Source organism: Eubalaena glacialis, chromosome 10 (genome assembly GCF_028564815.1).
Source record: "Eubalaena glacialis isolate mEubGla1 chromosome 10, mEubGla1.1.hap2.+ XY, whole genome shotgun sequence".
Taxonomy (NCBI): domain Eukaryota; kingdom Metazoa; phylum Chordata; class Mammalia; order Artiodactyla; family Balaenidae; genus Eubalaena; species Eubalaena glacialis.
In genome coordinates, this window is record NC_083725.1 from 89628372 (window position 1) to 89655882 (window position 27511).

Consider the following 27511-nt stretch of genomic DNA (forward strand, 5'->3'; position numbering starts at 1 on the left):
TTCCAAAGAATACATTTAATCACAGAAGTGAGGAAAATGCAGAAATAAAAGATTCAAGCAAGAAAAAGTGATAATATGTTAGCCATTAAACAAAATCAAGGACTTTTAGTTCCTCCTCAAGGGCTATAGATAATATTCTGAGCCATGTCCTTTGAGATATTTTTCAGATACTGAAACCCCCACCAGGTGGAAGAAGTTAACTGTATGCTGCCCACAAGCACATAGACCCCAGACTGGTTGGAACCAGAAGGTTGATGATGTTGACTACCAATTACCTCACCACCAACCCATCAGAAGAATGTTCACAAGCTAATCACACATCCCGCAACTCCCCTTCCTCACTCTGTCTTTATTTTTTTTAAATAGAATGTGATTACTAATTTTTTAAAAAATTTTTATTCATTTATTTATTTTGGGGCTGCATTGGGTCTTTGTTGCTGTGCACGAGCTTTCTCTAGTTGCGGCGAGTGGGGGCTACTCTTTGTTGCTGTGTGCAGGCTTCTTATTGTGGTGGCTTCTCTTGTGGAACACGGGCTCTAGGCACATGGGTTTCAGTAGTCGTGGTGCACGGGATCAGTAGTTGTGGTGCACGGGCTTAGCTGCTCTGTGGCATGTGGGATCTTCTTGGACCAGGGCTCGAACCCGTGTCCCCTGAATTGGCAGGCGGATTCTTAACCACAGCACCACCAGGGAAGTCACCCTCACTCTATCTTTAAAAACCTTTCCCTGAAAGCTATCAGGGAGTTCGGGTCTTCTGAGCAGTAGCTGCCTGGACTCCTCGCTTGGTGCCTTGCAATAAATACTGCACTTTCCTTCACCACAACCTGGTGTCAGTAGATTGGCTTTACTGCACACAGGCAAATGGACTGAATTTGTTATAAATAGCTCTAAATAGCTATATTATATGTCAATTAAACATGCTATATTCTTTCAAAATCCATTCATTGAATGCCTACTATAAGTTAGGGACTATAATAGGAACTTAACATTTGTAGGTAAATTAAATACAATTCCTACTATCTTGGACTTCATAGTCTGATGAGGAGTGGGTACATAGACATTAAACAATACACACATGCACATACAATTACACATCAAGCTAATGCCAATAAACAAACAGTGCACTGTAAAGAAGTCATTCTCTCTGATCATTTTCTCTCTCTGTGTTAGTTTAGGCTGCCTTTTTCAAATGGCTATGTCAGTGGTGTGCTGGTAAGCCAGTTCTGGGAAGGGAGGAAGCCTTTGTAGTTTTTGCCAATTTCCTTGGCGTAAACATTCCCACCATGGCTGATTTCAAGCTCCCAATACTATTCTACTGAATGCATAATTGATAAAAGAGGTGGATAATCTACTCTTACTAGCAGTATGAAACCAGCTCCAGCTAACTCAGGCTGTGTCCCAGCTAATCAATGATCTTGGATAAGGGCTCCATCTATTTGAGTCACAATTCCCTTAGCTGTTAATAAAAAGTTACAATGATTTGAACCATAAAATAATGTAATTCATATCCCCTTCACAAGGTGGTAGGAAAACACTTTGTAAAAGACCTGTACAGTAATGGAGTTATCATTGCCATTAATAATAATAGCAAAAACACATTTATTGGATCAAACAGTCTTGCATTTGTCTTGGCTTTACTATATATTGATGATATAATCTTGAAAAAATAATGCACATTTTTTTCTAAGTATAAGTTTGGTTGCAAGTTAAATGAGAAAAATAAGAGCATATAACATATAGCATTATGGTACATAAAGGGCTTTTTGTATTACCTGACATTTATGCCTTAATAAATATTAGCTATTGTTATTATTTCCCTTATACAAAAATCATGAAACTACATCCTGAGTCTAGTTTCTTGATTAGAAAGAAGCAGGTAACAACTCACAGGGGGGAATTATGGAGATAAAACACAAATACTCCAATAACTGGAAAGCACAAATACTAAGTTGGGGAGCAATGGAGATAATTAGAATACATTGAGCACATATTACTAAAAATCCAAAGTAAATCACTACGTACTTACTGAGATACGTTTTATCCACAGAACTCTTTTGACAACAAATGTGTGAGGTTTTTCCTCACACTGACAATTTTTAAACTCTCCAGACACCAGCTAGATGTTCCAGCTTAACTTTTTTCATCTGGATTTAGCATCAGATTCCCACAAGTTAAAGACCCAGTCCCACAAGACTGCCCTCACTTCAGATGCCAGTTCACAAGTCCTGGGCTTCCCATAATTCTGACTGATGGGCTATAAATTAGGGGCTGCCATTCTCCCCTGCTTTGGTTTGATAGTTTGCTAGAAACGGTCACAGAACTCAGGGAAACAGGTTACTTCCTATCACTGGTTTATTATTGAAGATACAATTCAGGAATAGACAAATGGAAGAGATGCATACATAGGTCAAGGCACAGGAGAAGAAGCACAGAACTTCCATGCCTTCCCTAGGTGTGTTACTCTCTCAGAACCTTGATGTGTTCACCAACTCAGAAGTTATCCAAATCCTATCATTTAAGGTTTTTCATGGAGGTTTCATTACATAGGCATGATTCATTAAGTCATTGGCCATTGGTGATGAACTTAATCTCCAGCCCCTCTCCTCTTCTCAAAGGTTGGATGGGGGTGGGGCTGAAAGTTCCAACTCTCTCATCTTGCCTTAGTTTTCCTGAGGACCAGCATCCGTCCTGAAGCTATCTAGGGGACCCCAGCCACCAATCATCTCATTATCATACAAATGATACTATTATCATTCTGGAGATTCCAAGGGTCTTAGAAGCTCTTTTGTCAGAACCTAGAGACTAACACCACATATTATTATAAAAATGCTTCTAGCACTCCTATCACACAGGAAATTACAAGGGTTTTAGGAACTCTGCACCAGGAACCAGGGACAAAGACAAATATACATTTCTTAGTATATGATAATATCACACAAAGCCATTTAGCCTCATGACAACTCTCAAAATACACCCACTTTATAGATGAGAGAATTGAGAGACTGAAAGTTGAAACAAACTGCCAAAGTAACAAGGGTTTGTAGGTGGCAAATCTGGAATCCAAAATTTGATGCCTCTCTCTTCAAGGCTTGAATCCATTTATTGTGGATTAAGCTGCTGTATGCTTCTAGCTGGATAAATTTTCCAGTATGAGTCTTTCCTCATATGTCCTTTAAAGGATGTAGAGCAGTTGTCATCCTGATACTTTTTATTCATAACCCTGATGATTATCTCTTTTGTCCTCATTCCAGATGTCATCCATTATTGATGGACTTCTTTTAACACCTGTCTCAGTGTTCAGACAATCCATGAATACAAGTTAAAGGTGTACACTGTATCCCGTTTATTCAGAGGCTTTAAACAAGATCCCAGTGCATCCTGAGTAATCACTGCTTGGGCAAGCACGCCTAGAATGTTGTTAGTTTGTCCTGTTGAACACAAATCTTTTAAAAATATTACTTAATACATAATCATCTGGCAATTTATATGTTGTATGCTTGCTGAGAGCACACACACACATTAAAAAGATTAAAATTTGGTGCAAAGCTACCAGGAATCCCTATTATACTTCAGAAAAGGTAGGAGTCAAGGTGGAGAAGGGTAGGAAACAGATATAATACAGGTAGAAGGAAGGGTAACTTAAGACACTCAGGAATTTAAATTCTGCCCACCATCCTTGAAAATATTAAATGCTTTTAAAGACATTCTCTTTTCCTTCTCCTTCTCCTTCATCTTCCTCCCCCCACCCCTCCTCCTCCTCCTCCTTTTTCTAACAATCTCAAACATATAGTAGTACAAAGAAAATGTTTTGCTTTATCCTGGACTATTTGAGTATACGGTGTTCTGTCTTATCACCCCAAAGTAATAAGTAAAGTAAGACTTTAGTGTGGATTTCCTATGAGCAAGGACATTCACCTGACAGAGGGTGTCTGATTTCTTTTTGCTTTGAATATTTATAGATATTGAAGTTAAATCTCCTCCAGGGCAGAGACATCCTTATTTTACTCATTCATTTACTTATTTGTTCAACAAATATTTATTTAGCGTACCTGTGAGTACAGTATTTGGAGTGCTTGTAACGTATTACTTGATATGGGTCCTGGTTGCATGGTTGTGCTCAGTTGGTGAACAATACTCAAGCTGGATACTTACATGTGCACTTTTCTATATGTACTTAAACATTCTTTTAAAATTTCTGAAAATGTGATACAATTAAACTTAAGATAAATCTCATGTGTTGGTTGCACAACCATATGAATGCATTTAATGTCACTGAACGCTGCACTTAAAAATGGTTGTAAGTTTTAAGTTATTCATGTTTTACCATGATGAAAAAAATAAACACATGGATGGACCTAGAGATTATTATACTAAGTGAAGTAAGTCAGAAAGAGAAAGACAAATATCATATGATATCACTTATATGTGGAATTAAAATATGACACAAATGAACTTATTTATGAAGCAGAAACAGACTCACTGACATAGAACACAAACTTATAGTAACCAAAGGGGAAAGGGGCTGGGGGAGGGATAAATTAGGAGTGTGGGATTAGCAGATACAAACTGCTATATATAAAATAGATAAACAACAAGGTCGTACTGTATAGCACAAGGAACTATATTCAACATCCTGTAATAAACCATAATGAAAAAGAATATATATATATATAAAACTGAATCACTTTGCTGTACACCTGAAACTAACACAACATTGTAAATCAACTACACTTCAATTTAAATAAATGAATAAATAAATAAACAAACCTCATGAGTGTTATACAAAAGGGAAAAACAGAGAGAGGATGATTTCTGGTTCTTTCTATGGGGCTTTTGAAAGGATGTGTAATAAACTACAAGCAATAAGAAATTCCATTTCTCCTTTAATTCTGTAGAATGAAATGATCTCTTTGTTTATAGGCTTACCTGCTATTCCTGTTTAATCTTAATGATGTCATTTGGTTACTCGGAAAACATCTGGAATAATTAAGATCTTACATAGTATATGTCAGTAACATTTCTTTGGTAAAGATATATGCTATTCCTCTCATACATTTCTTCATTTTTCCATCTTGTTTAGTGATTTTTTTTCAAGCAGGTATCTGAGGGATATTCCAAAGTTTCGTCTGCAGTTAAGAGTCCATTTATTTTCATGCATGATGCCTAAAAGTACACTGTTCACGTGAACTTCCTGCCCATTTAGGTCCAACCTCTCTGGACAATGACTAAAGTTAAATAATTTTTTCTCTTATTGGAGTTCAAACTCTGTTCCAGAGATTGTGCTACACTGGGACAACAGAGATGAGTAGGACATTGTATTTTTCTCAAGGAGTTTTTATTTGTCCAGATGATAGATAACAAATAACTTCAATATACCATAGTAGTTATAAATGTCAGTCCTTAGTTTCTTCATTCATTCATTAGAGAAACAGTAGAGCATAACAGTTAGCAGTTCCTGAAACATACCTTTTGGGCTTAATTTCCAGTTCTGCTTTTTTGTAGCAGCCGTGGGATTCGGGGCATATTACTAAACCCCAGTGTCTTCATCCCTATAAAGGGTAAAAAATATTACCTAACTCCTAGGATTATTGTAAAGATTACAACATGCAATACGTGCAAAGCTCTTATATGTGGCATATAATGCACATTATACAAATATTAATTATTCATTCATTTATGCATTCATCTGTAAACATTTCATTTTGCAGAGATTCATTTCAATTCCGTTGCAGTGTCCAGCTGTCCTGGGTGTGAGTTTGTCACAGCAATTGTCTCAAGGGGTGAATGCTTTATTTCCAGCTTTGCTCCTTGTGTAGGGCAGGGAGACATTTAAAAAATAACCTGTTTCCCGTTATCTGTGAATACTTATATATACCTATGAATCAAGCATTTTGACCTGCTGACTTTTTAACTTCAATTCCTTTTCTTGGTAAAAAGACGCCTAAGTTTCTTGTGCTATTTCTGTGATTTCTTCTTCCCAATCTGGAGTTTTCCATTTGCTTCTGTTGGGGAGAAAAAGCTTTTCCTATATCCTGTTGGATTCACACTTGGGAACTGAGAATTAAACTGACAAAAACCGGACTTCCTTGGAGGCGCAGTGGTTAAGAATCCGTTTGCCAATGCAGGGCACATGGGTTCAAGCCCTGGTCTGGGAAGATCCCACATGCCGCGGAGCAACTAAGACGGTGCGCCACAACTACTGAGCCTGTGCTCTAGAGCCCACGAGCCACAGCTACTGAGCCTGCGTGCCACAACTACTGAAGCCCGTGCACCTACAGCCCATGCTCCACAAGAGAAGCCGCTGCAATGAGAAGCATGTACACTGCAACAAAGAGTAGTCCCCGCTTGCTGCAACTAGAGAAAGCCAGCGCAGCAACGAAGACCCAACACAGCCAAAAATATATAAATACATAAATAAATAAATTTATATTTAAAAAAAATGACAAAAACCAGATTTTCAGGAGAAAAGACAAATTTAATCATTTACACATGAGAGTTCACAGAAAAAATGTGACTCAAAGATGTGGGTAGAATTTGAGGAGGACAAGAAGGGCACTAAAGGGCAAACAAATGACTTTTTGGAAAGATACGGTCCTTTAGGAGAATATATGGGAGATGATAGGTTTGTGACAATGGCTGTTTAGTGGGGTGTGGAGGCTTCTCATCTCCAGTGATAAGAGTCAGCCACCTTCTCTGGTCACTCCTGGGGAAGGCATCTGTGGCAATGGAGGTTTTTGAGTTCTTTTGGGAGGCTCTGCTTTTAGGCAGATGAGAGACTTCAGGAACTCAAATGCCTACTGCTCAAAATAACTTTTTTGCCACGCATATTCTGGACCCCTTCACTTGTTCCTCAGGATTGACTGACACACCCTCACCTTTCATCTGGTGATCACCCTCCCACTCCTTTACTTCTACTCAAGCTTTGCTAAGCATCCTCTCTACCCAGCACCTTTCTCAATTCGAATTTCCTTTCCAGGTTGCCATTCCTTCATTCCCTCTTATTCGTTTGCCCTCTGGAGCAGACCTCTCAAGCATATCTGCCTCCCTCTTCTCTTCTTTTCATAGGGAATGCAAGAGTTAGTAATGGAACTTTTCTTTCTCAGAAGTCAGCTTTTTGCTGAAGGAAATTAATGGGGATTTATCATGTCAGGCGCTCTCTTTAAAAAGGCACAGAAGGGCACATTGATTTTCTTGATCTTCCCCTTTGATGTGAAGCTGAAAGCCAGAGCCACTCACTGTCCTCTTACCTACAGTGATCTTAAGCGTTCCATTTCCCTCTTACTGTTGACTTTGTATTAATCTGAACTTTTTTTTAAATGAACACATTAAACTAACAATAAGGAAAGATCAAATTGACTTTTCTCTCTGGCCCTCTTGACCCTTATTCCCACGTATGGGTTTTCCAGCATCACTTGAAGGTCTCTGGGTAGCCGCCTTCCCTCTACATCTGGCTTATGGAAAATAAATGCTAGACTGACACTGAGACATCATAATTTTGAATTTTGCTCTGTTGTTCATCTGGGTTATGACACACCACTCAGAGGCTGATAAAAATTCACCAATTTACCAAGCAAGACAGGCAATAATAAGGGACACATTTTTCTGCTACAGAGATGATAACTATGAAAAGCACCTGCCGAGCAGGGGATAAAAAACTGGGATTCCAAGAATTATTTTTGCTCAGATATTAACTAGGTGTTTTACCATGAGCATTTTTTTGCACTCCAAAAACTTGTACCTGAGAATTTTTATCATTTCAATAAAACAGTAAAAATAGGGGATGTATACGAAAGCAATTTAAAAAATAATCTTAAACTACCTGCAACAGGATCTAAGTGCATAAGGTGTTTAACAATGAAAAGCACATCGGTAATTCCAATAGTTTGTATTCACCATGACCCAAATGCTGCCATCATTATGGGAGATATGGGGCACATGTGACCTGAAACAAGCGAGCAGAAAAGGAAAGAGCCTTGCTGTGGACTCAGGCTTTGGAATCCAGCTAAATTCTAAGAGATACATCATACTAGGAAATTTCCTATGGCCTGGAGAATGGCCACCATAACCCAGAGGTATTCCTTCGCAGTTGCCCCTAACATTAATGGGTTAGCCACCATGTCTGGGTTTCTAGTGACAGTCACCAAGAATTTTTCACAGACCAGAACTCTTAAATTTTAATTAATATAGATAAGGACCACTGGAATATTTGTTATAAATGCAGAGTCCCAGACCCCATCCTCAAAAATTGTTGATTCTGAAACAGAGTCCATGCCATTACCCATGAGACCTTGCACAACTGAGTCCCTGCCCATCCCTTCCACCTCAACTTGCACCAGGTTCCCCTTTTGTCTTTCGTCTCCAGCCCTTCCTTTTTGTCTGCAATGTTTCCTCCTGCCAAAAGTCCTTGTCATATACTATTCTTTGCACCTGAAACACCTTTTCCTTCTTGCTTCACTTAGTAAATTCCTAGTTCTATTTTAGATGTTAGTTAAAACTTTCCCTTCTACAGGGAAGTATTCTCTGACTTTCTAGGCTCAATCAGATACCTTAATTATAAGTTCCCTCTCATACTGTATAGCTTCCTCTCAGTAGTAATTTTATGTGTGTTTATGTAATTACTTAATTGATGTCTGACTCCTCAAATAAGCTCTATGTGAGCAAGAAGTTTACCTTTTCCATGTTATCACCAGTGCCCATGACAGAGCTTAGCACACAGTAACTGTTCAGTATATGTTCAGCACGTTTTTTATCAAGGTTTTTTTGATGATTCTCTGAAAGTGGCCTATAAATAAGACCTTGAGAAATAATGAATTAAGAAAACACTAACCTACCTTGCTCCTCTAAGAACAACCTATAAGGAAAAACTCAAGACTCTTTTTCAGGAAATAATTCTATTTCCTGAGCAAATTGGGAGTCACAGAAAATTAACAAGTCCAAGGTGTCTGACTGATAAGCCACACCACATAAATTTGGAAATCAGTCATCCATCATTCCATATCATTTGTGGGCTCAAGTTCATCAAGACTATATACCCTTTTATGCAATGTATATATATATATATATTTTAGAGAAGCACTTTATTTTTTTTTGGCTGCACTGGGTCTTTGTTGCTGCGCGCGGTCTTCCTCTGGTTGTGGCAAGTGGGGGTTGCGGTGCGCAGTCTTCTCATTGTGGTGGCTTCTCTTGTTGCAGAGCACAGGCTCTAGGCGCGTGGGCTTCAGTAGTTGTGGCACGCAGGCTCAGTAGTTGCGGCTTGTCAGTTCTACAGCGCAGGCTCAGTAGTTGTGGCGCACGGGCTTAGTTGCTCCGCAGCATGTGGGATCTTCCCGGACCAGGGCTCGAACCCACGTCCCCTGCATTGGCAGTCGGCTCCTTAACCACTGTGCCACCAGGGAAGTCCCCTATGCAATACATTTCATACTGGATATTTTCTCAGTCTTCTTGTTTTATTTTAAAATCAAAGAGATTGTAGTTTTTAATAGGAGGTCCCACATGCTTTGACACCTTCATGCCAACATGACTTTAATGATACTGTGGGACATCTTCTGGGCTCCTCATATAAGCATCATAGGTGTGCCAGAATGAGACAATATGTCAGCTCTCTTAAGCAGTATTTTATTCTGCCCTAAGCAATATTTAATTCCTCTATTTTTATTAACTATTAAACAGGGTCACTTGCTTAGAAAGTATATTCTTTAACTCTCTTAGGATACATTTTAGCATTCAATAATTTCACAGGTAGGACATTTTCATTAGGATACAGAGAATGGGCAATATCTACAGCAAAATCCTGGACTCCTCCAAGGCTGGATACATAATTTGTAGGACCCAGTACAAAAAGAAAATGTAGAACCCCTTGTTTAAAAACTAGGAGTAGGAAAATGCCATTAGTGGAGCATTTTCCTTTCTTCAGAGTCTTCAGTGTTTCATGTGTTTTTATTGACTATTTAATGTTCCAAGTAAAGAAAAATTAAAATTTTAACTTACTAGCATATTTTTTTTTTTTTACTATTCATCTGTTATGCAAGGCCAGTTTTGAATGAATGCACCATTTAAATTGCATGTAGAATCACTGAAATTAACAGAATTCCTAAGTTTATGGCTTGACCAGGGACGGTGCCTAAAACTGGCCAGAGCAATAAACACAAATCATACTCAGGAAGATTGGAAAGAGAAATAAAGCATCCCCACACTCACAGAGCTTGTCAAGAGAGTTCTCCTAGGCAAGTGACACTCATGGGGCAAGTGCAGACTCACAGAAACCAGTAGCCCCATTTTACCACAAGCCTGAGGGTTCTAGGTTAACCCTTCCACCAGCTGCCAGACTGATGTGCCATATCTTCAACTGAAGCAAACTTTAAGATCATCTAAATAAATCCACACGTATTTTACATGATGAAAGTGAAGTACAATGAGTTAAATAACTCATTCCTTGGATCACTGTTCATTAGTGACAAAGCAACAGTCACAACCTTCATTTTCTAAATTTCACCCCAGAGATTTTTCTCTAACAAAACATGTTTTCCAAATAATAACATCTCCAAATATTCTCCAACACCATAAATGGAAATATCCAGTTGTTTCAATTTTTTTTTTTGCAGGAAGGCAACTGAACTTTACTGAAGAACTGTTATGTACATATTGTTTCTGTTTAAATTAAACTTTTTAGGACATAATTGTAAATGCATATGCAGTTACAAGAATAATATAGAAAGATCTTGTATACTTTTAAACCATTTTACCCAAAGGTAACATCTTGCAAAACTACAGTGCAATATCATAGCCAGGACATCAGCTTTGATACACTCAAGACTGAGAATCCTTCCATGACCACATGATCCTCCCTATTGCCTTCACATAGCCACATCCACTACCCTCTCTTACCACGTTCCTGACCCCTGGCAATCACTAACATGTTCTCCATTGCTATCATTTTTGTCAATTCAAAGTTGTTATATATATAGAATCATACAGTATGTAAACTTTTGGAGTTGGCTTTTTAAACTCAGCCTAATTCCCTGGAGTTTCATCCAGGCTTTTGCAGGTTTATTATTTACTGCTGAGTAGTATTTCATAGCTTGGATGTAGTACAGTTTGTTTAATCATTCGTCCATTGAAGGTGTGCTGTTTCCAGTTTGATACTATTACAAATAAATTTGCTATGAGAATTTGTGTGTATGTTTTTGTGTAAACATAACTAAGTTTTTGTATTTCATGTGTATTATATAGTCTCCATAGTATAGATAGCATATAGTATACAGTATGGTGGATATCACATGTATATATACTAATATACATATTATGTATAATATATATTGTAACACATGGTGTCTACATATAATGTAACTTTTATATTGTATTAATTTTGTTTACCACAATCTTAGTGACTTAAACAACACAAATTTACTATCCTATATTTCTAGAGATCAGAGGTCCTAAAATGAAGGTGTCAGCAGGATGGCTCGTTCTGGAAGCTCTAGGGAGAATCTGTTTCCTTCCCTATCCATCTTTGAAAGGCCATTCTCACTTATCACCTTTCCCTTTTCTTCCATCATCACTTCACCTTCTCTCTTACATTGCCTCTATTGCTTCCTTCTTATAAGGACTCTTGTGATTACATTGGGTCCATCTAGATAACCCAGGCTAATTCCCCCACCTCAATATCCTTAGCTAGATTATATCTGCAAAGTCCCTTTTGCCATGGAAGGTAACATATACACAAACTCTGTGGTTTAGGGGATGTACATCTTTGTGGGGACATTATTCTGTGTACCATATATAGGGTAATATACTATATAGCATATATTACATGCAATATATTTATATCAATGTATAGATAGATTGCACATACATAATACATAAACATTCATACACAGACTTACAGGATAGTGTCTGTCTTCTTCACTGCTATATTGCCAGATCTACTGAGAATAGTGCCTCACACTGAACCTCACTCAATAAAATATTTGATAAATAAATAAGACCCTGTATCTTCTTCAACTTATGGAGAATATTTACTAACAAGCTTCCCTTACTTAAAGAAAAAGATAACAAGGATTTTGTAATACGTATACTAAAGCTTGTTTGGAGGCAAACAATAATTATGATTGTTGTAACATCAAACATCATTAAATCTACTGCAAAGATCTTCCAGCTAAATGTAGGGATTTGAAAATGTCTTGATTTTGCTTAAAGCTTTGTTTCTGCAAAATAAAGAGAAGTAAGATGGAGGAATACTGCCCTAGATCTAATTGCAATCAATGAGGAATAATGGCTGGTAAGATAGACAGCTGAGACCCCTGACAGTGGCCCTTGATTCACTGAGGGTGGTCATTATTGAAGACAAGACAACATGGTTGGATCAGACATATCTCTTGGGTCCTAAGTTCCTAAAAGACAACACAGATCACAAAGAATGGGAAAGGATGAAAGGGATGTTCTGACATCCCTATTAAGAGCTAATACTCTACTGTGAGGTGATGGATGTGTTAATTAACTCAGTAGTGGGAATCCTTTTACAACACAGATGTACATCAAGTCATCACTTTCTGCACTTTAAATATATCACAATTCTATTTGTCAATTATACTCAGTAAAGTTGATAAACAAACAAACACTCTTGAATCAACTGGGTGTCACTGAAAGAAAGGAAATAGGGATTGAGCAACCTACCAATGCACACGCAAACTATTAACCTCCAAATGTATATTCTACTTTTACTACTACTATTAACTCATAAACATTTCATCCTGTCATTAGATCTTTACATACACAATGACTTACATATAATTCCATCGTTTCCTGTATTTGCCTTGCCGTAAAAAAGGTTTGGAAACATGGATCTCTCTTACATCTTCTTACATCCTACCTATAGTTCTCATCATCTTCTTAACCATTCACCTTCATTGTACCTTCAAGTAACCTCAAAATGTGTGCTCTCTTCTTACTAGACTGTCTTTTGCAAACTTAAATGTTTGATGCAAACAATGCAAGGAAGAAACTACAGGAAAATTAGAAGATTTTTTTTCACTTTATTTTTTTAAGAAAGCCAGGTACAGGTTCATGGGAGCAAACAGCTAGTAACCAACTAAACAAGGGCAAGTCTATAACACAAATCCTGTTTAATAGGACTAGCAAGGTCTGGGGTCATGAAAGGTACGAGAACAGTTTCACTATGAAACTAGTGACTGTTTATAGAGTAGCAGAGTCATCTCAAGAAAATAGGGTCACAATTCCAAACAAGCTACTGCTCTGACCTCGTTAGCCTGCTTACAAATGCCTTATTATTCATTTCACCAATGTTAGCTTTTTACAAGTTCTCAGAGCAACTTTATAAAGCAGATGTCATTGTTCCAACTTTACAGAAGGGGAAACTTAAACTGATAGTTTATTTGACTGGGTCCTCACCATTTGGTTTCTTAGCTCAGAAAGTATCTGCTTAAAAATGTCTTTCTTCATCACTTTACCCATCACTACCAACCCTTTCTTTAATCTGCATCATATAACTCTCTTATTTTTTTGTTACAATTCTCATTTTATGTTACATTTAAATTTACTTATTTATTTTTTGGTCTGTCTCTACCACACAAATATGCAAACTGTTTGAAGGTACAGTATGCATTTGTCTTGGTTTCTTCTGTTTTCCCAGAGCCAAGAATGATCACTGGCCCATAATCAGCACTCAGCATTTATTTTGGAGAGATCAAACACCCAGGTTTTGTGGACTGCAGAGATGTGACTACATATAACAGGAAAATTCAGAAACATACATAAGTTTAGAATCAGGCATTTAAATTTAGCCTGGTACTTCTTTTATGGAAAATATGATACATTTAGGGAAAAACATGTAATTTTTTAAGTGACAGAATTTGAGGAATAAAAAGTTTAATAACTGTAATTTTTCTGTGCTTATGTGGCAATTTTGTCTAGTTGCAGAGCGAAACGCAGTAAAAATCATTGTGCTGGCAATGAAATTAGCAAGTATATCAAAAGTTCCTTGATCTTTTTATCTATTACATTTCAAAAATGCCACTTGTCACACACTGCAAAATATCTTCATGTAATATGAACACATCTTCCAGGTCATTTTTGCAAATGTGGATAATAAAATTCATTGTTTTCCTTTTTGCTACTAGCATGATATACTCTCATGCTATTGGTGCTTTAAAAAATGTTGGATATGGGCCAAGTTGTAATCAAGTAAAAATATTTAGGCTAGGCTAGGTAATTCAGATAATTTAGATTAGGCTAGATAATTTCCCAAGCACTTTAAGTGGCTGCAACTTAGTTCTCTTAAACAGCATTGGCTCCATTCCCGTCAACAGATTGGCGTAATAGAGATACTTGTCAATGGGAAATTTTTCAAAAAATCCTTTCAGACATTGACAAGTTGAATGATCTGTCTTGCAGTGGACCATGTTCAGGTTCTTTGTGTCTAGTAAACAGACACCACAAGTGGTTTCCTGTCAGGCAGGTGCCAATGAAAAGTTTTCTTTTGCTTTTTTGAGAATAGGTAATTCACTTCATTAACTAAGCAGAAAAAATATCACGCCCATTTTGTTTCTACACCACAGGTAACAAGTGATTTTTTAGTAACAGACATAGTTCTAGGGTCCCCACATATCACATATCCCTTTAGATTTAATAACTAGATACCTAACAGCCACAGACATTAGGATTTGAAAATATTTGTTTTAAAAGGATAAGTCTGATCACTTTGTAGGAAGTAACACATAAGCCTTAAAAACAAATTTCTTCCAAAAAGTGATAGGAGTCAGAGGAGAGCATATTAAAAATGGAAAAAAAAAAATTTGTTTGTTTCAGTCCTCAAATCTTTACTGAGTATCGGCCAGATGCTATGTCCTATGTTAGACAATGTCTATCAGGTCTTTCTGTGAGTTATTTCTACTTTCCCTTCAGGCCTCAGCTGAGGAATCTTGTCCTCAGAGAAGCCTTCCAAGAGTGGACCTTGTATTGTTTGATTCCCTTGTCATATATCCCTATATCCATCTTTATGAATCAATTATGAATATTATCATTGTTAATTTATGATGTGTGCCTTTCCCAACTGTCTGTAAGGTTCCAGAGATTAGAAACTGTGTCTGTTTTGTTTATCAACCCATCTCCAGTATCTATTACTGACTGCCATAAAACAGTTGCTCAATTGTTTCAGTATATGTATCCTGCATAAATGCAAATAATGAAAAATAAAATAATAATATGTAAAATGTAGATCTGCTAAAAGATACAGTAGGGGCCTATGGCTTATATAAACCCTGGTACCTGTAAAAGTCAGGAAAATTTTCATAGGGAGAAGACAATATAATTTACTTTGCAAAGAAGGTAATCAGGGCCAAGCAGATATAAGGGCAGTCAAAAGGAAAAAAGGGTGTAAGCCCAGAATGTGTGTGAGGGGCAGGGCTGGGATTACAAACTGAAGGAGTCACAGGAAAGGGACAGGATATGAGGCTACAAAGTTAGGCTGGAGCAGGTCACAAATGTCCTTGGATGCCTTGCTGCACAAGCGCCTTGATTTTATTTTTTTAGAGGTGATATAGATCAACAAGAAACTTCTGACCCCTGTTCTAAAAAGGGTAATTCAAAAATATTGTGGGAGTGTTTTGGGAGGAGACAAACCTGGATGCAAGGTAGGACTCCAGTTGAAATTGGAACATTAGAAGTGAGAACTGTGAAAAAATAAGGAATTGGAATATATTTCCAAAACTGATAATATTTGGTAACTGGCTGTTTGGGGTATGGGTATGAAAACAGAAGTAAGAAAGATCATGAGATCTGGAGTTCAAACTAGAAATAAATTAGTATTTTGGGGAGACTGAAAATGAATTGGAAAGTAAGATAAGATAACATGAAAAAGAGCTTAGAGTTCATCCAAGTTGTCATCCAGATGCCTTAATGCATTCTATGAAGCAGAAAACTTTATTTAATGTGACTGTGTATTAGTAACTTCACTGGAAGGTCTGAACCTAGAAAACAGATATGAACAATCTGATTCATGTCCCTCTTTGCACTTAATCAATGAAATTGCAAATCAACAAAATGGAGTGTAAATAACTTGGCAGTTTTTCTAATAGTGTTGTGAGACTAATTATCAATAAAATCAATGTATTGTATACCAGAAATATCCTATTGAAACTTTGCAAAATCAAAACAAACAAATCATGTGTTTATTTTCTTCCCTTGTGAAGGAGGAAATGATTGTTTGGTCAATGTAATTGATATATCATTATGTGAAGTATAGTAATAACAACTGTACACCTTTCTCAGTGCTGGAGCACTGCCTAGAAAATAGTGTGTCCTTAATAAGTATTTGCATGAAAGAAAAACTCAGTTCTCCAGATGTTATCTGCAGACTCTATATGTCAGTAGAATTTAAAATTTTACACACGACCTTTAATAATTCAAGTTATTCTTGTGTTAACTATTTTAACATCTGATATTAAGCTTATAATTGCATAAAAGTCTTTAAAGGTGCTCAGTAACTTTTTGTTTGAGGTCATATTTCCCAATAGCTGAACTCAGGCCCAGCCCAGGAGAATTCAAGGATCACAGCGGTTTAGTGTGTCAGTGAAGAGATGGGTGACCCTCTGTGAGTCTGGCACTGTCTAATCTGGGTTATAAACTAGCAAAGCTCAAAGAATACATGCCTTCCCTGCTCAGACTCAGATCTACTCAGAGAATGTGCCTCTACCTTAAACATGAAAACTCCTAGTAATTCCTCATCCCTACAGGGCTGGGTTTGTTCAAAACTGGTCTGACAATTTGGCATTTGGAGAGTGTGAATTAGGATAAGGGAAAGTCAGTAACCTTGAGTTATGAGGTCATGGTTTACAGAATACCGATAAAAGTTCTTGGCTCCAGAGGAACTGTATTTATTTTAATCCTGCTTCTGCCAGTTACTTATTGTAAGTATCTAGCATTCAACAGACTTGTCTGCTCATTCCAAAATAATAGTTGGTGTTAATTATATGCCAATTATCATTCTTGGCTCAAGGAATACAGAAGAAAACAAGACAAATGCATTCTGTACCCTCAGAGAGTTTCCATTCTTATGGTAGAGATAACCAAAAAAAAAAGTTAAATGAAATATAAAATTAATATTGTAGTAAAGAAATTAAAATAATATTACATGATGGGGCAATACAGGAAAGGGAACATATTGAAAGAAAGGCCGATTCAAGTCTCTACTGACAACCTCGATGGGGTTTACTAGGAGCAGGGCATTCAAGGGAAACACCAGGGTGCTGCACATCACAGACCATCAGAGCGGGGAGGCATCCGCTAGTCCAGGGCTGCTCTAATCACCACTCACTGAAGACCAAAGAGAAAATAATCGGGATGGAGTAAACTGATGAGATACCAAGTTTAATTTTTATTGCATGCTTTTCTTCTTCAGTTGTGCACATACATGTATAACATTCCTGACTTGTTCACAGAACACACCCTGGTTTTAGACAGGACCCACTTCTTTACACTAAAAATTATATTTCATCATTATTTCACAGATATGGGGCAATAAGGCAGATACACCAGTATAAATTCAACACGACTCCAGAATACAGAACTCAACGTGCCCACCATCCTGTTTGCAGGACACAGATATCCTTCTCCTATATAGCACACAAGGAACACATCTACTGCAACACTTAGGTATTCAAAATTTACATACAATTTCTCTCTATATATCCTGTGATACTGTTTGATATTCAATCTGGGACAGAAACTGAAGTATTACTCCCCCCCCCCTTTATATTTTGCTAATATATTTTGATAGTGCACATTGAGATTAATTATATAAGCTATATATTGGTGGCTATGAAGAGTGGCGGTTAAAGCATCTGGAGACTGAAAATAAGCCCATATGTCCTTGACTTAAGAGGGTTTTTTAAAGCTGATCAAAACTGATCAAAAAAAAAAAAAGGCAAGTATCTCCTTGAAGCCATTAAAGAAGAGGTTCTTTACACACACCACATATGCATGTGCTACTTTCTGGGCAGTGTATATTGTTGAGACAAACGATAATAAAATGATTTGTCAAACTTAGGCACCAAGGACAAATAACAAAACACTAAGAAATCCAATTTAATTTTCTTTCAAATGCCTAAAGCTGAATTCCTGATTAAACTGGTTATTATCTGTGATGATTTTAAAAATTCCTCTCAACATGGACAAAACACAGTAGAGAAAATACTTCCAGCAAAAATAAGAGTGACACTGGTTATGAGAACTAAAAACTGATGTTTTTTTCATATTCCTTTTATTTAAATTCATGGCACTGAATTTGTGATAAAATTATAAAAATAATAGAGATTCACTAATGTCATCATTTTAACAAGGACATTTGGTTTTAATATAATAATGGATATATGAACACATTTCCATTCTAAATTATGCAAGTACAGTTGACCCTTGAACAACTCGGGGGTTAGGGGCATGAATCCCCTGCATAGTCAAAAATCCAAGGATATCTTTTGACTCCCCCAAAACTTAACTACTAACAGCCTACTGCTGACTGGAAGCCACATAACATAAACAGTCAATTAACACATATTTTGTATGTTATATGTGTTATATATGAATTCTTACAGCAAAGTAAGCTAGAGAAAATAAAATGTTGTTAAGGAAATCATAAGAAAGATAAAATACATTTATAGTACTATACTGTATTTATCCATACCATAAGTTTACTTTGCCTGTTTACAAGATGAATTGTCTGTCAGTACCTACATCAATATTGTCTTATATGATACAAAACACTGTAGATGTTATACATATTACTAACACTAGACATAAAAAAGGGAAAAGATAATGTGAAAAAAATCGTATTTATTTACAGATATAATGATTCATGCATTGATAATGAACAAGTAGCAATATGATTGCTTTATGGTAGCCTAACGCCAACTGCCAAATGACTACATGACAAAGGTATAAGTTGAAGATTCTTTGTAGTTTAGAGAGTTTACACAGTTTATACTGGAGATTTCATTATCTATTACAAAATGGTCTTAAAATGAAATCAGAATTGAAGAGGTTTTTTTTTTTTTTCCCCCCCAAGATAACTAGTTTATTCTTATCCCTTTGGGACCTTTCTTTCTCACCTGTGGGGCTCAGTAAACAATAATATCAAGGAAACATTCAATATCAATGGAATAACCAAACATATGGACAGAAATGTTCGCAGTGAAATTTCATTTCTATATTAAACTTTACCCTGTACTGCATTAAAATATTAAAAATGGATTTCACTGTATCAAATCAACATGCTGTACACCTTAAACTTATACAATGTTATATGTCAATTACATCTCAATAAAGCTGGAAAAAAAGAAAAGCGTTTCTGATTAAAAAAAATACTGCAGGAGGTGATTGTGGCACTTTGCAGGGTCTTGGCTTTTTTCTGGGGGACAGGATTACTGAGTTTATGGAGTAATCATGGGCAAGATTATGGAGTAATCATGGAGTAATTAGTGTCTGCTCATGTTTGCCTAATAAATGCAACAGCCACAGGAACCGCAATTCTTAAGAACTTGGTACTCTCAGTACTGATTCATTTACAATTATTGATGGATATCAGATAAGCAGAGATGTTGAAAACATTTTTTCTTACAAAGAAGCAATATCAGCAAGAACCGAGATCAAGTTGTCATGGAATTATTATAACAATTAAATGACAATGGGTCTGAAAGTTTGTGGAAGTGAGTTTAGAAAATTTTCTGAACAATGACCTTTCTTTTTCCTCTAGCTTTACTACTATGGTTGCAACTAGGCTCCCCGAAAGTACAGTACTACCTTTGGCTGATGTCCTCTGGAGTTCTTAAATGGCTCTTTTAATCTGTAGAAGATATACGGCTAGTTGGCTATAGGAGGATCATTATAAAAGAACATCCAGATAATGGAATTTTACCCAGATGATGCACTGGAAGATCTACAACTGGATAAACCATTTCCTGAGCTGAGAGAACATTTTCAGTCTCATGATTTGGATCATATGGGGGGAAAAGGTCCATAGCCACACTCCATAGATTATAATCATCGCTAGATATTTAGCACAGTGGAACAGTGAAACAAATGGATGAACACCTAAAATGTACAAAGAAAAAGAGAACTTTAGATATGTGATTAGATAAAGGGTTCTAAAGAATGAAACTGGGGCTCCAGAAGCGAATTTTGAAGAAGCTATTAAAAATATAAACACAGCAATAAATATAACTCAGACTCCAATCAATATTGAAGATATATTTAATGATGATTGCTGCTTGAATATCAGCAAATAGACACCATCCTTTTGGATTTCAGCTTATGCCTTAAATGACTGTGTGGCCAAGGAGGACCAAAGATGCCTGTTTGAGGCATAACTTCCTACATGATTGCAGATTTTGGTGTGTATATATAAAAGTGCAAAATGTTTACAGTGTTAAAGCGAAGAAAGATGCTTCTTCTGCGAATGGTTATGTTGACAAAGTACTGCAGTCCATAGGCCAAGCAATGGAAGCTGTTTCACAGAAAGAATTAAAATTTTTCTGCAGTAATTCTTCATTTCTTGGAGTTGGTAGATGTTGATCTTTAACTAAAAAATGTGGTTTGGACACAATTAATAAAGATGGAATCATTTCCAGTATGAACATTCCAGATAACGAGATAGTACTGTACTTAATGTTATGGGCTGTTGATGGATTTCATAAAGGACATAGTAGACATCCAGGGGTATCTATTAGGTTGAAGAAAACATAGGAAAGTCTTGTCTCACTGGTTTCCTTTAGGAATATAGGTTATCTGTAATGGTGAAAGATGATTATGTCCACAAATTGTGCTGTTATGGAACTGCTGAGCCACACATAATTACTGCTGCCCAACAGGTTACAACAGATACCACCTAACATTGTCATTTTTAATAACCTACTTATATCTGCATGTCATAAACTTCAGGAACGTCCTCATTATAAAATAAGCACCCAGTGCAGTGTGTTAATAATCAAAATTATAATTGTCTTCAGATTGTGCTCAAGTCTATGAAATTCAAAGGGAAAACTCCTAAATTGTTGTTTTCTTAATAATCCTTTTTCTCACTTGTAAAAAGAAAAAATGTATCTCAAGTTATTCTGCCATCTAATGACACACAAAGGACTGGTACTATCCTATCCTCTTTATCATAATAAAGAGTAAACAATTTGGATGAAAACCTGAAGCCCACATTCCTAATGAGGGAATTTGATAATGGTGGGGGAAAAGGAGAAATGATCACTTTTCTTCCTTGAATCACTCTGTCTTTGCTTGACTTTTTGGATCCCATCTTCACTTGATTTTCTTCTTACACTCTTACTGTTCTTTCTCAGTGTCCTTGGAAAGTTCTTCCTCACATTCTTGACATCAAAAAATTGGAATGCTCTGGGGCTTCATTCACGGACACTGTTCTCTCTTCTGCCTACATGCATACCTTAGGTGATATAATCCAATTGCTTTACTTTGAGTACCACCTTCAAAGGAATAAATCCAGATGCACACTTTAAATCCATCCTGCCTCCCTGCATTCTGGGTATACTATGTAACTGACAAGACGCGGTGGTTTCATCGTGGGTCAACCTGGCTAATCTGGGATAATATTTCCCATAATTCCCTACTCTGTATATTTCCAAGTTAGGGTAGACCACAGAAGAAAATGAGATTTGAAAGCAAAGCCATGGACATTAAGTACTGAATGTGCCTGGTGCTGCCGCAGCTCACACACATTTCACTAGTCTGCTGGCTCACCTTGTTAATGAGGAAGGTCACACTATCCAATCCTTTCTGGTTGCCATTGCATTTCCTCTTGTCAGCTTCTCTGGTTTGGGCCAAGCACATCATGCATCTCTGTAGCAAAGTGATCCAGCTTCTTCTGCAAGGCAACCCTCATCATCGAGGTTAGAGGGAGTGAGAGAGAGACACATGTTCTGATTTGTTCTCACAGGTTTTATTTTGTCATCGTAGGTTGTTCCATGCATGCTGTTTCAGGGCTCATTTTGTACTGCTTACTTTCTCTTGCTATCTGTTTTCTCCCCAACTGCCAACCCTGCTGCGGAATAGTGATTTTAGGACCACCACCAGATGCAAAGATTACAGCTTTCCAAAAAATTCTTCATCAGTTCCAACAATTTTGGAAGTCTAATCTCTAGAATGAACCCCTTCTTCCCTACCATTCATACTGGTTCTGACTCCCTAATTGAATCCTAACTGATGTGCTACTTGACACTCAATACCTACTTGGCCTCTCAAATGCAATATATCCAAAACTGAAATTCTGACATTCCTCTACCACAAAATTTCTCTTTCTAATTTTCTCCAACATATATATAGCAACTTGATCTTTCTTTCTATTAAAGCCAAAAGTCTTGGTGTCACTCCCAATACCTCCCAGTACCACTCACACTCATATTCTGCATTTCAGAAAATATTTTCAGTCTATGTTTAAAATGTATCTAGAATCCAACCTCTTTCTGTCCTCTGCATGGTACCCCATTCTATCCCAAGTAAATCATGTCTCACTGGGATGATTATATCAGCCTCCTAATTTGTCTTCCAGCATTTATTGCTGCTCCTACGTCTATTCCCAACTCACTAGGCAGAGTAAGGCTGTTAGAAAACAAATAAGATAATGTTACTTCTTTGTTCAGAACCTCCTAAGGCTTCCCATCTCAGAGTAAAAGCAAAAGTTCGTACTCTGATTCAAAAGGCTTTACTTCATCTGGGGCCATCATTATTCTCCTCATCTTCTTATTCATTAGTCTTCCCTCTGGCTTACTTTATCTACCCATATGGACCCTCTCCTCACACCAGGCATTCTCCTGTCTCAGGATGTGCATGCTTGCTTTCCCCTCTGCCTGGAATGCTTTTTACAGACAGTAACACAACTTGTCCTTCACTTCCTTCCAGACTTTTTCTTGAAACCTTCCAGAACAACAACTTTAAAATTACAACCCCTATCCCCTCATAAAATATCTTCCTTCCCTGCTATATATTTTTGTTCTTAGCACTTAATACTGATTAAAATAATGTACATACATTTTACTTATTTATTTTATGTGTCATCTATTATATTACAAATTTGATGTGGGTAAAGATATCTATTGTTCTGTCCGATAGTGTAACCTAAGTCCACAGTACCAAGTCTGCCAAATAGTAGGCCCTCAATAAATATTGTTGGATGGATAAAGAAATATTAGTGTTACAATTAATACAGTGGCCTAAGTCCATTAGGTCCTGAAAAAAAAAAAAAAAGAGGCTACTGTCATGGTATGGCATAGCTCCATGAAAAGACCATGTCATTTTGTCTGTCATGTTGAACCATATGAATTTCTAAGTCTTTTTGATTTATATGAATAGAATTTCATGTGGTTCAACCAATATGTAAAATGAGATCCTAAAAAATATATGGTAGGCTGGGTAAACTGCCTATGAATAATATTAGTCAGTTGTTGTGCTTTGTTTTTTCTCAATGCTGATTGCTTTTCACTGCTGATAGTTTACAAATATAGTTCCCAAGTTCTAAAATCTACATACTAAGTGGATATCAGTAACTCTAATGATTAGATAGGTTGCCAAATATTCAGAACCCAATCACTTGTGATTCAGCTGCACCTCTCCAATTGCATACAGGGTAAATGCTGCCATTGATATTTTAATGGTACAAAGCTTAACCCTGGCATCCATGAGCTTTTTCAGCATCAGGAACAGTGATCATTAAATGTCTTTTTCTTGTATTGTAGAAATATAAAAAGAAAAAAATCAATACATCTACTAAAGGTTTTGAACATTGAGTCTAGCTCTCATTTCCCCTTTATAATTCCCTTTTAAGTACTTGTCCATTGAACAGATCAGATATTTAATATTGAACAAAACTCTACAGTTTATCTCTTTCATAGGGGTACAAAAGAAAATAAGAAAGATTTAGCTCTTTTACTCTCCAGTGGACAATAATTACGAGTTTGATACACATTAAAAATATCTTTAAAATAATAGGCTAATAGTCACACATCTTCTCCATTACTTATTTTCAATCTAGCTTAATAATAAGATGTGGCCATTATATCCAATCTATTTTTACAAGGGCAGAAAAAAATCCACAAGTAAGATAAAAATAAGAAAAAATGGAACATCAGTGCGGAGTTCCTTGAGTCAATAAGGCATGAGAAAGGAAGAAGAGTGTCCTTGTAATTTGGGGAGGCAGTTCTAGATGGGATGCTGAATTGGTAATGGAAAGGAGATGATAAATGGGTGAGCAGCCAAAAAAAAGAAAAAAAAGGAAACATACTGATCTCCTGAGATGTGGTCAGCTAAGTGTTAGTTTTTTTCCCTAGCAACTCTATTAGGTGAGTTTTTCTATCCCTGAGTAAACTAAAGGTAAGAAACTTGTCTGAGCTATCATGTATATTACACATACAATACACATATTTTATATATTTACACCTTGTCACAAAAATGATTTGAAATAATTTTAAGAAATTGCAGCTAGTGAGCAATGGGAGATAATTTAGAAGATATCTCTGTTTGATACCAAATATTTTGCTCTGGTAAGTAAATTATGTCATAATTCTTTAGGCAAATGAAAGTGTGTCAATGACCAGATAAATATTTATTGCCTTTATTGCTTGCTAGAAAACATACCCCTTATTGGCTTTATCCTTTCTTTTTCTCACTTCTTCACTCCTTTATTGGTATTTCCTCCACTCTCAAATACACTATTGCACTCAAAGCCTTCTTAGGGTATATTTCTAGCGGAAGCCAAACTAAGACACATATTTGGCTAGATGGTCTCAATGGCCATCTCCAGCTCTATTTTAAATGTCCTAAATACTTCAAAAGAATATGTCTAATGGTCTGACTTAAATGAATCATCTAGTAAATGTTTTCTGAATAAATTAATTGCCCTGGAGAGCTAATATAGACATCTGAAAAAAAAAATAAAGAAGCCAGTTAGTACCTTCTGTAATCTTCATATTTTGAGGGAAACATGGCAAAAACTTAGACTTTAACTGAGTGTCCTGGTTGTTTGTCTGCTGCCTTCTCAGTTGACTAATACTTACGCTGCCTCTTTGTCTCCTCCATTGCACTTGCCTCCAGTAATTCAATCTCTCAATGCCATTCTCTATTCTCTTGCTCATTTAGTTTGAACAATACCTAAAAAATATTCATTCCTTGAAGTCCTTGAAATTAAACCTTCAGTGCTGGGAATAAAAAGCTCTCTTTAAATTTAATAACACTGCCAGCTTTGAAAGCCTGCTCTAGGCACTGTAGCGAATATTTTATATATTTTTGCATTTTACATTAATAAAAAATTGAAGTAGTATAAGATTTATTTTGCAGAACAGTAACAGGCTTAGACAATTTAATAATTTTCCCCCATATGACCCAACTATTAAGTGACAGAGTCAGGTTTCAAACTTAAGCATGTATAACCCAGAGTATTTTCATTATATTATTTTCCAGAAAAATAAATATACTTATGCATATGCACACGAAGTTAAGAACAATTTGTCAACACTTCGCAGTAGGTATTCAGTATCTGTGACCTTGTAAATGTTGATGAATAAATACCCAATTAAGGGATCTCCCAGTTTTCCCAGTCACAGATCCATTTTTCATTAGCTGTGTTACATCAAGAGACTTATTTAATTTCTTTAGGTCTCAAAAAACAAAACAAAAGTGGAGAACAAATACAGTACCCACTTAATGGTACTGGTGTTAGATTTGAATGAAACAGCAAATCTGAAGTGCCTGACATGATCCCTGGAGCGTAATACATCACCCCAAACTGGAAACCATTATTGTTAATGATCTGAATAAAAAGTGGTTTAATGGTATATCAAGAAGGCTTTAAAAAGACAGAGGGCATGAGCTATAAAGGTAAGAAGTTCTATTTCTAGAATAGGGAAATAATGTTCCCCTATTATCCTTGCTTAATAAAATTTAGACTCTGTTGGAGATATTTCTAGAAATTCTATCACCGATAGCTTTGATGTGATGGGTAGTATGCTGACCCAGCAGAAGGAACATTTCCCTTGGAGACAATAACCCACAGAGAATATTGTATTATAAACAAAGGTCCTTTTCACAAATGTAAATGTTGAAGGCAAGCAAATTAAAAAAATAGAAAGAAGACAAGATTTCATGATGTAGCATGAAACAAAGAAGTGTTATTAAGGTTAGATCTACTCTGCACTTTCGCTACAAATCATTTTCATTCTGGTGGCAAATGCAGATACAATTCATAATAGTCTTTCCATGATACATTAGACACTAACACTATAACCATAAAGTAAGTGCAAATAAGCAAAAAATCCATTGTCCTTCCAGGGGAGAATTTGGGAAGGCATTTTAAGCAAAGCAAAGTTGACTGCAAATAGAAAATTGTTTCGAGAAGTTAGTGCATTTTTTATTTCTCTTATGCTTTGGAAACATTCCAATTGGGCCCTTAGTAAAATTTACGTGCATTGAACATCTGTCTAAAATCACAGAGAACAGTCCTGCCAGATGCTACTCATTCTCCCAGCATGAACAATGAATTGGAGATGACTGTGTATATATACACGTAGAGTCACTGCTGGGTTGAATGTGAATGTAACATGGGTAGGCTGGACGTGCAAACACTTTATCTCTGACTATTCAGTACCCCCTGCCTGAACTGTTGTCTTACATCTCATCTATTCAGCAGACTCGGATGGTAATATAATGTCATGGACTGGGTTGATTTTGTTAACTCAACTGAATCTGAAGTTAGTGTGTGGCAAACATCATCACGGTACAATACAGTGTGACACAAGGTCGAAAATGCTAAATCTGTTTGTTGTGTAAGACAGGAGGCTGCCTCAAAGCTCCTTCAAAAGGATTTCCAAACAAACACTTTCTGGGAAAGCTTTCAGTTTTACCACCTTCAGAGTTTCAGGTATGCATCTGGAGAGGACTGGAGAAGAGTTGAATGGTTTTCTCATTCTCTAGGCCATATGTAAATATAGAACTCTGACCTATAACCTGTGGCAACCAGCCCACCCAACCTTTGTAATAATCCACCCAAAATGGACAAAACTTAGTTAATAACTGTCAGCTTCCCTAATTTTTGCCCCCGCTTCCCCTTAGCCCTTACTCAGGAGCAAATATGCTCCCCTACACAGTCACATCGGATGCCTCGCGTCTAGTTAGCCGGCCTTCAGCTTCACCAGGCTAACGGCCTCCAGTCAGTGCACACCTGAAGCCTTCCCTTTTCGTTCCCCCACTACAAAGCTTCCCAACCCCCCTGCCTTTTAGTCTCTGCCAAGTGATGGTGGCTGATCCCTTTGTTAAGCAAACTCTGAATAAATAATTTTTGCTTGGTCTCATTTGAGCAGTATCCATTTATTTTTACAACAGTTTTATTGAAAAGTCTCTACTGTAGCAATCAATCAACAAGATTTTACCAGGGCCTAAGCTAGATTGTAAGAGAGCATTATACTTCATTAATTCTTTCCGAAACACACAAAAACAA

At 36.7% G+C, this 27511-nt stretch overlaps 1 pseudogene; it reads left to right on the top strand.

The window, feature by feature from the left end:
* The window catches only part of LOC133099909 (NEDD8-activating enzyme E1 regulatory subunit-like), a 100788-nt pseudogene extending 79891 nt beyond the window's left edge, over nt 1-20897 (top strand).
* Nucleotides 20898-27511: the final 6614 nt, after the last annotated feature.